At 48.9% G+C, this 13,803-nt stretch overlaps 1 protein-coding gene across 5 annotated transcripts in view; it reads left to right on the top strand.

The window, feature by feature from the left end:
• Positions 1 to 13,803, top strand: part of schlank (ceramide synthase schlank) — a 737,426-nt gene that overhangs the window by 147,945 nt on the left and 575,678 nt on the right. The gene's annotated exons all lie outside the window — the stretch shown is intronic.

Consider the following 13,803-nt stretch of genomic DNA (forward strand, 5'->3'; position numbering starts at 1 on the left):
TATTGATGACAATTTGTGATCGGTCGCGGCTGTTAGGTGGGGCGAGCATTGCTACAACAACAACAACAACATTCCAAACATGCAGCACCACTCCCCACCCAGAACTCCGAACAACGTATGCAGAAGGTGTGCCCAAGAAGGGCACTACACTGACAGATGCCGAAATAGGAGAAAGTTATTCTGTTGGGAGTGCGGTCAGCCTGATGTACAAAGAATAGAATGCTGCCGTCGACGAACCATCAGGAAACGAGAAAGGCTCCAAGGACAAGGCGCGGTGAATCCACAAGACCCAGAGCCGACATACCAGTAACCATGCGCCAGGAGCGTGGCCGTCTCTACGGCCTAGTTCAATTTGGCGGACAACCAGCAGAAGCCGTCATCGACACCGGGGCCTTACGAAGTTTCATATCAACCGTCGCAGCAGAACGCATGGCAAACTCAGGAGGCGGAGAAAGGGTAGCCGCAGCCCTCCAAATAACCATGGCCGACGGTACTAGCAGCCAAATCTTCGATGCCATACGGACGGAAGTACGCCTCGGCGAATAGTCGCACCACACCGTGTTACACGTTATGCCTGGGGCCAATAATGACAACATAATCGGCCTAGATACGCTAGGGGGCATGGGAGCTACAGTATACTGCGGAGGAAGCCACATCGTTTTGGCTGAACCGTTTAGGCAAAACGCACCCACAACATGTGTTATCGCACCAAAAGTGGCGAGCGATAGAAAAGAACCGGTTACCACGAACGGTGCCACACCCAAGGACCTCAAAGGAAGACGCTCAAGGCGGATGAAAACAAGAGGTGAGAAGACCGACAGGACAAACTATGACAGTTCCATCACACAAGTCTTCGGGAACGTGTCTTACTCGGACGGTCATCACAGCAAAAACCTTGTTCGGCTAATAAAATCAACACATTCAGTTTCCAGCAATGAAAATAACTGCTTCACTTTCGAGTGTTCCGAAACATGGCAAAGGTTTCCCGGGGCCTGTTTTTGTTGTTGTAGCAATGTTTCGCCCCATCTAATAGCTGCGATCGATCACAAATTGTCATCAATATCCTCTAACGGGAGTCCAAGGAAACTTACTGTTTCGACAGGGGTGGACCATAATGAAAGGGGTGTTAGAGGCGTTGGTTCCACATTACAATTAAAGAGATAGTTGGTGTCATGTGGGGACACATTGCAAGCGGGGCATAGATTTTGTATGTCGTGGTTGATTCTGGATATGTAAGAGTTTAACCTGTTACAGTATCCAGAACGAAGTTGAGCCAGAGTGACTTGCGTTTCCCTGGGGAGTGTGCGTTCCTCTTCCGCAAGTTTTTGGTACTGTTCCACGAGTACTGGATTCACCGGGCAATTCCCGGCATAATGGTCCGACGCCTGTTAGTGGAGTTCACCAAGGACCTGCTTATGTTTTTTTGCTTCAACGGCTGAGTTCTCAGGTGCCGTATTTCCTCAAAATGCTTACGGAGATGACTTTAATGACCTTAAGTCCCTAGGCGGTGCTGGCTCATCAATCAGATGTCTGTTGGGATGCCCAGGTTTCTGGGTATTCAACAGGAACTGTTTGGTTAGCATCTCATTTCTCTCCCTGATAGGGAGTATTCTCGCCTCATTATGTAGATGGTGTTCTGGGGACATAAGAGACAGCCCGTGGCGGTTCTGAGCGCAGTATTTTGGCAGGCCTGTAGCTTCTTCCAGTGGGTAGTTTTTAGGCTTGGCGACCATATAGGGGACGCGTAGCACGCAAACGGCTGGCCAATTGCTTTGTATGTGGTAATGAGCGTTTCTTTGTCTTTTCCCCAAGTACTCCCAGCAAGGGATTTGGGGATTTTATTACGGCTCTGGTTTTCGGAACAATTGCGGCTGCGTGCTCAAAAATGTAGATCCTGATCAAACGTCACACCCAAGATTTTGGGGTGTAGGACAGTCGGTAGCGTAGTGCCATCGACGTGGATGGTCAAAATGGTCGACATTTGGGACGTCCAAGTTGTAAATAGGGTCGCGGATGATTTAGTCGGTGATAATGCCAGATTTCGCGAGACTAAAAAAACTGGAGAGATCAGGGAGGTAGCCGTTTATTCTGTTACAAAGCTCATCGATCTTTGGGCCCGGGCGTGTGGCCTTTATTGTGCAGTCATCGGCGTAAGAAACGATAGTAACCCAGCAAACACAGTTTCTAACGTTAGAGAAATATTGTAGTTTTACATTAGAATTCTAAAACGCTTCCTCATCCGTACCTCAAACCAATGCCGAGCTCAATCCTGAGGAAATAAGTGGAAGGGAAAATTCCAACACAATAACTAGTACTGAAAACTGTGAAACATACGATAGGATTTTTAATTATTTTTATTTTATTATAATTTATAAGCTTATAACCAAATAAAAGTATCTGATATAATGAAACAATGAAAATTTCGCTGATTTTAAATAACTGAACTTAATTGCGCATCACTTAAAAATTCTCATTAGAAACCCATTAGCAATTGACGTTAGAATTCGATTAGAATTCTAACCCTTTTCTCGATATGGAGAACGAAGTCCCCTTTTTGTCGAGAATGCTATAATTCGCGACAATTTCGCAAATCGTCCTCTAACCTTCTACCTTAGAGAAATACATTAGAATTCGATTCGTCTTCTAATCGTTTTCTAACCTAAATGTTTGTTGGGAACTCCTTCTGGTGCCGAAGGTAGTTTTGATATGTAAAAATTAAACAATTACGGGGGCTTGTTGTTGTTGTTGTTGTAGCAATGCTCGCCCCACCTAATAGCCGCGACCGATCACAAATTGTCATCAATATCCTCTAACGGGAGTCCAAGGAAACTTGCCGTTTCAACAGGGGTGGACCATAAGGAAAGGGGTGTTAGAGGCGTTGGTTCCACATTACAATTAAAGAGATGGTTGGTGTCATGTGGGGACACATTGCAAGCAGGGCATACATTTTGTATGTCGGGGTTGATTCTGGATAGGTAAGAGTTTAACCTGTTACAGTATCCAGAACGAAGTTGAGCAAGAGTGACACGCGTTTCCCTGGGGAGTATGCGTTCCTCCTCTGCGAGTTCTGGATATTTTTCTTCAAGTACTGGATTCACCGGGCAATTCCCGACATAAAGGTCCGACGCCTGTCTATGGAGTTCACCAAGGACCTGCTTGTGTTTTTCCGCTTCGTACGGCTGGGTTCTCAGGTGCCGTATTTCCTCAAAATGCTTACGGAGATGACTCCTTAGGCCCCTAGGCGGTGCTGGTTCGTCAATCAGATGTCTGTTGGGATGCCCAGGTTTCTGGGTATTCAACAGAAACTGTTTGGTCAGCATCTCATTTCTCTCCCTGATGGGGAGTATTCTCGCCTCATTATGCAGATGGTGTTCTGGGGACATAAGAAGACAGCCCGTGGCGATTCTGAGAGCAGTATTTTGGCAGGCCTGTAGTTTCTTCCAGTGGGGGGTTTTTAGGCTTGGCGACCATATGGGTGACGCGTAGCACGTAATCGGCTGGCTAATTGCTTTGTATGTGGTCAAGAGCGTTTCTTTATCTTTTCCCCAGGTACTGCCAGCAAGGGATTTGAGGATTTTATTACGGCTCTGAATTCTTGGAACAATTGCGGTTGCGTGCGCACCAAAGTGTAGATCCTGATCAAACGTCACACCCAAGATTTTGGGGTGTAGGACAGTCGGTAGCGTAGTGCCATCGACGTGGATGTTCAATATGGTCGACATTTGGGGCGTCCATGTTGTAAATAAGGTCGCGGAAGATTTAGTCGGTGACAATGCCAGGTTTCGCGAGGCGAAAAAACTGGAGAGATCAGGGAGATAGCCGTTTATTTTATTGCATAGCTCATCGATCTTTGGGCCTGGGCCTGTGGCCATTATTGTGCAGTCATCGGCGTAGGAAACGATTGTGACTCCTTCCGGTGGTGAAGGTAGCTTAGATATGTAGAAATTAAACAAAAGCGGGGATAGGACACCACCCTGTGGCACCCCTTGTTTAATTCTCCTTTGTTTTGATGTTTCGTTTCTGAATTGCACCGATGCCTGCCGACCACCCAGATAATTTGCGGTCCACCTTTTAAGACATGGGGGAAGGGTGGACCCTTCCAGGTCCTGCAGTAACGAGCCATGGTTGACCGTATCAAAAGCTTTTGATAGGTCTAACGCTACGAGTACTGTTCTATGGTGGGGATATTGATTCAAACCGCAATTTATCTGGGTGCTAATGACATTTAGCGCGGAGGTAGTGCTATGGAGTTTTCTGAAGCCATGCTGATGAGGGGCTAGCTGCAAATGTGCTTGGAAATAAGGGAGCAAAATGGCTTCAAGCGTCTTTGCCACTGGCGATAGGAGAGATATCGGACGATATGACTCACCTACGTTAGCTGGTTTCCCAGGCTTTAGTAGCGGGACCACCTTGGCCATTTTCCATTTCTCGGGTATGACAAAGGTGGAAAGAGACAGGTTGAAGACATGCGCTAAGTATGTGAAACCCTCTTTCCCTAGGTTTTTAAGCATCGGCATGGCTATGCCGTCTGGGCCCACTGCTTTGGATGGTTTAGCGCGACCAATGGCGTCCTCAACCTCTCTAGCGGTGATGGTAATTGGTGACGCGCTGAGTTTGTGTTTATGTGCGTGTCTATTGGCTCTCCGTCTATCTTTGTCGACCGTAGGATGCATTATATATTGTCGGCAGAAAGCGCTCGCGCATTTTTTCGCATCCGACAGCACCTTATCGCCAAAGGCGATGGAAACTTTGTCTTTGTGCTTAGTCGGATTCGATAGGGACTTTACGGTGGACCAAAGTTTACCTACACCGGTAGAGAGGTTACAACCTCTTAGGTGCTCTTCCCATTTCGCCCGCTTGTGTTCGTCCACAAGCAATCTGATGCGTTGGTTTATATCCCTTATTTGGGGGTCGCCTGGATCAAGCTGTCTTATAAGGTCGCGTTCCCTCGCTAAGCTCGCGGCCTCCGCCGGGAAGTGGGGCCGGATTTCGGGAATTCTCCCGGCGGGAATGAAATGTGCCGAGGCGGATTCAATGACCTTACGGAAGGCACGCTCCCCTTGGCGGGCATCAGTCGGGATAGGGAGGGCAGCAAAGCTGCTGTCTGTTGCAGATTTATATTCTTCCCACTTTCCTTTTTTGAAGTTTATGAAAGTGCGTTTTTCGGTGACGATGAAGTCGGCGGTACGCTCGAACGAAATAAGTATGGGCAGGTGGTCGGATGCCAATGTTACCATCGGCTGCCAGTTGACGCAGTTTACGAGTTCTGCGCTTACGATTGAGACATCTGGCGAGCTATGACAGCTTCCTACCATACGTGTAGGGGCGTCTCCGTTTGTTGTGCAGAACGTCGTTTCGTCTATTTGATCCGCCAAAATCTCACCCCTACTGTCCGCCCGCAAGTTTGAATGCCATAGGTCGTGATGGGCATTGAAATCGCCTAAGATAATGCGATTGTTGCCAGTGAGTAAGGCCTCGATATTAGGGCGGTATCCACTGGGGCAACAGGTGACAGGAGGGATGTAGATGTTGATGATTTCTAGATTTGCATCGCCTGACCGGACAGATAGGCCTTGACGTTCTAAGACATTGTCACTGCGGTCGATGCCAGGATCAAATATATGATATTGCACAGAGTGGTGTATAATAACCGCGAGGCCGCCTCCATTTCCGCTCTCGCGGTCTTTCCTGTGGACATTATAACCAGAGCAGGTCTGCAATGCAGATCTTGCCGTGAGTTTAGTCTCTTGAATCGCAGCAATGCGGATGTTGTGCCGCTTCAGGAAATCGACTATCTCCGTAATCTTCCCAGTTAGTCCATTACAGTTGAACTGCAGAATTCTGAAGTGCATGAGGGGCGACGCCGCCACTCTAGGGGTAAGTGAGGGGTGACTACGCCTAGGTTGTGGAAGGCCAGGACGCAATTGCTGTTGTGGCCTTGGGACTGGGCGCCCTTGGGCAAGCATTGGGGTACCCGGATGATTTGGGTTTGCGACCTGGCAACATGGCGCGGTGAAACCCGTCGGGGGGTTGCCGTCGCGGAGACCAGAACATCTAGGAAAGTGGCACCACCCAAGGCAGGAGCTGCATTGAGCGGATGTCGCAAACCTATATATTCTGTGCTGGCAGACGGTGCAAACGGAGGCAGGGACTAAGAGTCTGTTTCCCTGACCTGCACGATTGCTGCCAGAAAAGAGGGGGGGGGGGGGGGGGGAAGAAGACGGGGGCAGGGGCTGATGCTCAGCATTGCTACCAGCTCTACTACGAAGGTAGTAGTTATGAGTGGTATCAGCTGTTTGAGTTGTTGGCGCCGTGGGGCGCGAGCAGCAGCGGGTACTTGTTGTGGCTTGCTGAGCAGCGAAGCTGCTGGAAGGTAGTGGGGATACGCTTAGGCGAAGACTACGGGACGCCCTTGGGCGTGAGCAGCAAGGAGCCACAAAATATTTATAAAAGTTACGTGGACGTCGGGTTTTGGGATCAAGCCCAGAACAACCTGTCCGATGCAACCATCCCTTGCACGAGACACACTGAACAGAGTATGACCGTCCTAAAAAGATTCTTTTCTGGCAAATGCAGCAAAACCATTTCTCATGACCGGGGTCAGGAGACGGACCCGGATTGGGTTCGAAACCTTCCCGGAGTAAGAGAATATGTAGCAGTCCTGCTGCAAGAAGCTGCTGGGAGGATGACAATTTGTGGGAGGGACGAAACAAATTAAATGGGGTCACACTGAAATGACAGTCCTTGGTCGGGAAAAATCCCGAGTCGCTCCGGTACATAGAACCGACTGCCTTGGAAAGCGAATTACGGGGGCTCGAAACAGTACAATCCAGTCAACTGAGTACCGGTAACCCAATCCCAAATGTACACCAAAACCATTACGTGCCGGTCTTTATCACACGCCCTGACCAAGGCCATTATACCAAGGGCACATACAATAACAATCACCGGAACGTGGCGAACGCACTGTCCCGACAGCCACTGGAGACCTTACTACAAGCCACGACAACGAATCCACGCTTCCCAAGGCCGTCGGTTCTAAGTACCTGAGCGACTCGGGATTTTTCCCGACCAAGGACTGCCATTTCAGTGTAACCCCATTTAATTTGTTGCGTCCCTCCCACAAATTGTCTTCCTCCCAGCAGCTCCTTGCAACGGGACTGCTCCATATTCTCTTGATCCGGGAAGGTATCGAACCCAATCCGGGTCCGCCTCCTGACCCCGGTCCTGAGAAATGGTTTTGCTGCATCTGCCGGAAAAGAATCTTTTTAGGACGGTCATACTCTTGTCAGTGTGTCTCGTGTAAGGGATGGTTGCATCGGTCAGGTTGTTCTGGGCTAGACTCCAAAACCAGACGTCCACGTAAATCTTTTGTGGCTCCTTGCTGTTCACGCCCTAGGACGTCTCGTAATCTGCGCGTTAGCGCCCCCCCCCCCCCTACCTTCCAGTAGCCCCGCTGCTCAGCAAGCCACAACAAGTACCCGCTGTTGCTCGCGCCCCACGACGACACCAACTACCACCGCTGCTCCTCCTCATACCTACAATCTCCGTAGTAGGGTCGGGAGCAATGCCGAGCATCAGCCCCTGCCCCGTTTTCTTCCCCCCTCTTTTCCGGCAGCAATTGTGTAGGTCAGGGAAACAGACTCTTAGTCCCTACCTCCCTTTGCAACGTTTGCCATCATAGAATATGTACGTTTGCGACATCCGCCCAATGCAGCTCCTGCCATGGACGGTGCAACTTTCCTAGATGTTCTGGTCTCCGTGACGGCAACCCCCCGACGGGTTTCATTGCCCCATGCTGCCAGGCCGCATACCCAAATACACCGGGTACCCCAATGCTTACCCGATGTCGTAGTCCCAGGGCCCCAACAGCAGTAGCGTCCTGGCCTTCCACATCCCAGGCGTAGTCACCCGCCACTTACTCCCAGAGTGACGACGTCTCCCCCTATTCAGATTTCTGCAGTTAAACTGTAATGGATTAACTGGGAAGATCACGGAGATAGTCGATTTCATGAAGCGGCACAACATCCGCATTGCTGCGATTCAAGAGACTAAACTCACAGCAAGATCTGCATTGCAGACCTGTTCTGGGTATAATGTCCACAGAAAAGATCGCGAGAGCGGAAATGGAGGCGGCCTCGCGTTTATCATACACCGCACTGTGCAATATCATATATTTGATCCCGACATCGACCGCAGGGACAGTGTCTTAGAACATCCCTCCTGTCACCTGTTGCCACAGTGGATACCGCCCTGATATTAGCGGCGTACTCACTGGAAACAATCGCATTATCTTAGGCGATTTCAATGCCCATCACGATCTATGGCATTCAAACTTGCGGGCAGACAGTAGGGGTGAGATGTTGGCGGATCAAATAGAAGAAACGACGTTCCGCACAATAAACGGAGACGCCCCCACACGTATGGTAGGAAGCTGTCACAGTTCGCCGGATATTTCAGTCGTGAGCGCAGAACTCGTAAACTGCGTCAACAGGGAGCCGATGGTAACATCGGCATCCGACCACCAGCCTATACTTATTTCGCTCGAGCGTTCCGCCGACTTCATCGTCACAGAAAAACGCACTTTCATAAACTTCAAAAAAGGAAAGTGGGAAGAATATAAATCTGCAACAGACAGCAGCTTTGCTGCCCTCCCTATCCCGACTGATGCCCGCCAAGGGGAGCGTGCCTTCCGTAAGGTCATTGAATCCGCCTCGGCACATTTCATTCCCGCCGGGAGAATTCCCGAAATCCGGCCCCACTTCCCGGCGGAGGCCGCGAGCTTAGCGAGGGAACGCGACCTTATAAGACAGCTTGATCCAGGCGACCCCCAAATAAGGGATATAAACCAACGCATTAGATTGCCTGTGGATGAACACAAGCGGGCGAAATGGGAGGAGCACCTAAGCGATTGTAACCTCTCTGCCGGTGTAGGTAAACTTTGGTCCACCGTAAAGTCCCTATTCGTCTAGGCACAATGACAAAGTTTCCATCGCCTTTGGCGACAAAGTGCTGTCGGATGCCAAAAAATGCGCTAGCGCTTTCTGCCGACAATATATAATGCATTCTAGTCACCAATTACCATAACCGCCAGAGAGGTTGAGGATGCCATCGGTCATGCTAAACCATCAAAGCAGTGGCCCCAGGCGGCATAACCATGTCGATGCTTAAAAGCCTACGGAAAGAGGGTTTCAAATATTTAGCACATGTCTTCAACCTGTCCCTTTCCACCTTTGTCATTCCCGAAAAATGGAAAATGGCCAAGGTGGTTCCGCTACTAAAGCCTGGAAAACCAGCTAATATAGGAGAGTCATATCGCCCGATATCTCTCCTATCGCCAGTAGCCAAGACGATTGAAGCCATTTTGCTCCCCTACTTCAAAGCAAATTTGCAGCTAGCATGTCATCAGCATGGCTTCAGAAAACTCCATAGCACCACCACCGCACTAAATGCCATTGGCACCCAGATAAATTGCGGTTTAAATCAAAACCCCACCATAGAACAGTACTCGGTGCGCTAGACCTATCAAAAGCTTTTGATACGGTCAACCATGGCACGTTAATGCAAAACCTGGAATGGTCTACCCTTCCCCTATGTCTTAAAAGGTGGATCGCAAATTATCTGGGTGGTCGGCAGGCATCGGTGCAATTCAGAAACGAAACATCAAAGCCAAGAAGAATTAAACAAGGGGTGCCACAGGGCGGTGTCCTATCCCTACTTTTGTTTAATTTTTACATATCAAAACTACCTTCGCCACCGGAAGGAGTTACTATCGTTTCTTACGCCGATGACTGCACAATAAGGGCCACAGGCCCGGGCCCACAGATCGATGAGCTTTGCAACAGAATAAACGGCTACCTCTCTGATCTCTCCAGTTTTTTCACCTCGCGAAACCTGGCATTATCACCGACTAAATCATCCGCGACCTTATTTACAACTTGGACGTCCCAAATGTCGACCATTTTGAACATCCACGTCGATGGCACTACGCTACCGACTGTCCTACACCCCAAAATCTTGGGTGTGACGTTTGATCAGGATCTACATTTTGGTGAGCACGCAGCCGCAATTGTACCGAAAATCCAGAGCCGTAATAAAATCCTCAAATCCCTTGCTGGCAGTACTTGGGGAAAATACAAAGAAACGCTCATTACCACTTACAAAGCAATTGGCCAGCCGATTGCATGCTATGCGTCCCCTATATGGTCGCCAAGCCTAAAAATAACCCACTGGAATAAGCTACAGGTCTGCCAAAATACTGCGATCAGAACCGCCACGGGCTGTCTTCTTATTTTCCCAGAAACCATCTACATAATGAAGCGATAATACTCCCCATCAGGGAGAGAAATGAGATGCTAACCAAACAGTTCCTGTTGAATACCCAGAAACCTGGGCATCCCAACAGACATCTGATTGATGAGCCAACACCGCCTAGGGGCTTAAGGAGTCATCTCCGTAAGCATTGTGAGGAAATACGGCACCTGAGAACAGCCGTATGAAGCAAAAAACAAGCAAGTCCTTGGTGAACTCAACAAACAGGCGTCTGACCTTTATGCCAGGAATTGCCCGGTGAATCCAGTACTCAGGGAACAGTGCCCAAAACTTGCGGAAGAGGGACGCATACTCCCCAGGGAAACGCGAGTCACTCTTGCTCAACTTCGTTCTGGATACTGTAACAGGTTAAATTCTTACATATCCAGAATCAACCCCGACCTACAAATGGTATGCCCCGCTTGCAATGTGAACCCACATGACACCAACCATCTATTTAATTGTAATGTGGAACCAACGCCTCTAACACCCATTTCGTTATGGTCCACCTCTGTTGAAATAGTAAGTTTCCTTGCACTCCCGATAGAGGATATTGATGACAATTTGTGATCGGTCGCAGCTATTAGGTGGGGGAGCATTGCTACAACAATAGCAACGAATCCACATTGCAGGTGGTGGCAGCGACGCGTCAATGCAGTGCACACCAACCCGGAGAAGTGTGTCGATTATGTGCTCGTGGACGGGAAACTCTACCACCACATTCCATGCCGATCACACGACGAGGATACAGCTACGTGGAAGTTTTGCGTACCAACCCGCTCCGACAGGGTGTGCTACAAGAAAACCACGACACACCAAGCGCGGCACATATGGATATTCGCCGGACGGTAGCAAGGATCGCCAACTGCTATAACTGGTCAGGGATGTTTCGCGACATCAACCGTTACGTACGCCAATGCGAGTCTTGCCAGAAGTATAAGAAGGGGCAACAGAAACCAGCCGGTAAAACATCCTCGCATCACCTACCAAAGGCCGGAGGGGCGTTGCCGCAAACTGGCGCGTAAATACAACGGTCCGTACCAAATCTTGGGATACCTATCACCAGTTATCGTCCAACTTCGAAAAATCGACGGAGGAAAAGAGAAAACGGCGAACATCAGCGAATTAAAATCGTACCACGCGGCCGAGACCACAGAACTATAGCTAAGCCTACGGGAAAAGGAAATTTTTCTTTTTATATGAAGGACCCAACAGCCGGTACCATTTTTTCATTCTATCACTGACCAGCGAAGGGACAACACCCATATCATTTTTTTCTCATTCTGTCACTGACCAGCGAAGGGACAACACCCATATAATTTTTTTTTTTTCATTCTATCACTGACCATCAAAGTGACAACACCGCTTACCAGCAAGACGGAGATTTTAATAAACCAAGATTTAACAAAAATGGAACAACAACGCATGTGGCTTGAAAGCGTGAAACGCGTACGCGAACGCATCGGGGAAGAAGAGGCGAAGCGGCCCAGGACCATGATGCTGGGACTAACAGGTGAGACCCCTCGAAACGCCAGCTCGCGAAGACGCCACTCACGCAGCGCAACGCTATGTGGAGTTGACCCACACGACCCTACTATACGTAAGAGCGCTGCCACGCACACCAGCGCATCCGCACAGTCACTCCGTTCGCCGCGGCCGCACGCACAGCAGCCTGGACAGAATCCATACGCTCCAGTAAGTCCCCAAAGCCATATCCAACCTGCACCGTTGGAAGGATAATGGCGAAGGGGACTAGCGCACACGAAGATACCATACAAGAGGAAAAAACCCAACAAGACCACCTGCCGACCACCAGTTCAAGCAGCAGCTCAACCGTCTCCAGCGACAAAGCAGAAGGTGGCAAGGGGCCGACGCCGACGACAACGTGGTAATACACAGCGAAACCACCGCCAACGTTGGTGGAGCATCAGAGGCCAACTTTGACGTCGCCTATGCAACAAACGTTATCATAATCGAGATTCCCGTGGTGCAAGAGCCGCCGATCATCGAACTCTGGGACGAAAGCACAACCCCAGGACAAACAAATGGGCCAGAACTAGTCTACCCACCGGGATCGGATGGAATCACCCTATACGAAGTGAACCTGCGGTCGCTCGAGGGATCACGCTGGCTGACCGACGCTATAATAGACGCGTGGGCTAATGGCATACAGGCCAAGTATGGTGAACAGACCATCGTCCTCAGCCCGTTCGTCGTGTGGCTATTAACCCAACCAGGGAAGTGCGAGGAGATATACACCGCTGGCTTCGGAAGATCGACATATTCGGGAAGCGCGTAGCCAACCACTAGTATCTAATAGCGCTGGCAACCCAAGAAGTCACCCACCACGTTACCGACATGGGAGTGCTGGCACCAACGATACATATGGGTCGCGGACTCAAGGGAAAGAGGTAGAGTGCCATACGCAGCCAAGGCATGACACGACTTCTTGCGATGGGAATACCAGTAGAGGTACGGCCGATACGACTTCGCAGCCCACGAGCTGCAGTTAACGGTACCACAACAGGAGAACGACAATGACTGCGGCGTCTATGTGTTGGAGGCTATGGAGAGAGTAATGCGCTACACGGGACGCAAGGAAGGAGCACCAGGGCTAATAAAGCAACCCTTCACGGCAAAAATGGCTAACCTAAAACGGGTGCAGATGCTCACTACACTCCGGAGTACCGCCCACGCCCACCATACACACGACGCCGTCAGCAGCTCAAGGCCAGAACAATAATTTTTTGTAATGATTATTGTTTTTTTTTTGTTGTTCTGGCCTTGAACTCGTTCGAATCTTGAATACTTTATCAATAGTCCGATAAAACAAAAACAATTCTTAATAAGAAATAATAATTTTTTAGAAATTAATTGAATTGGCCGTAGGCTACTTTTTAATGAATATCTCCGGACAGAGACAACATTTTTCTTTTCTGCCTTCGGATTATTGTTGTCGAGGTCAATACGCGTCTTTTGAAACTTCTCAATGCTTTTGGTAGCGTATTAGCAGTCGAGCTCTCAAGTAGACTTTTACTTTTTCATTTTGTCGTATAGGTTTGCTCTGTTGTAGCGAATTGTGGACATATGTCGAGAAGATGAATCACAGAGTTTGTTTCTATGTTACACAAGGGACACTGTGTCACGCCCATACCCTTAAGAATTTGCTCATGCGTAATCATCGTGTGTCCTATGCGTAGTCGCATAAATACCTTCAAAGGCTCTTGAAAAGAAAGCGCTGAAAAATATGCGCATATTCTAAAATCTTTTTAAATTATTTATACGCACTAAATATTTGTGAAAAATATACATAACAACTCTAAAAGTCAACTACAATTAGCGGACATAAATGTTCTGCAGTTATTTGATGCAAAAACATTGTAAACTTTTATATATATATAAACTTTTGTAATAAATTTTGTATATGGTCCAAATTTACCACTGCCACGTTACAGTCGTACTTTGTTTAAGCTTAAAACTATCAGAGTATAT

Source organism: Eurosta solidaginis, chromosome 4 (assembly GCF_040869045.1).
Source record: "Eurosta solidaginis isolate ZX-2024a chromosome 4, ASM4086904v1, whole genome shotgun sequence".
Classification (NCBI taxonomy): domain Eukaryota; kingdom Metazoa; phylum Arthropoda; class Insecta; order Diptera; family Tephritidae; genus Eurosta; species Eurosta solidaginis.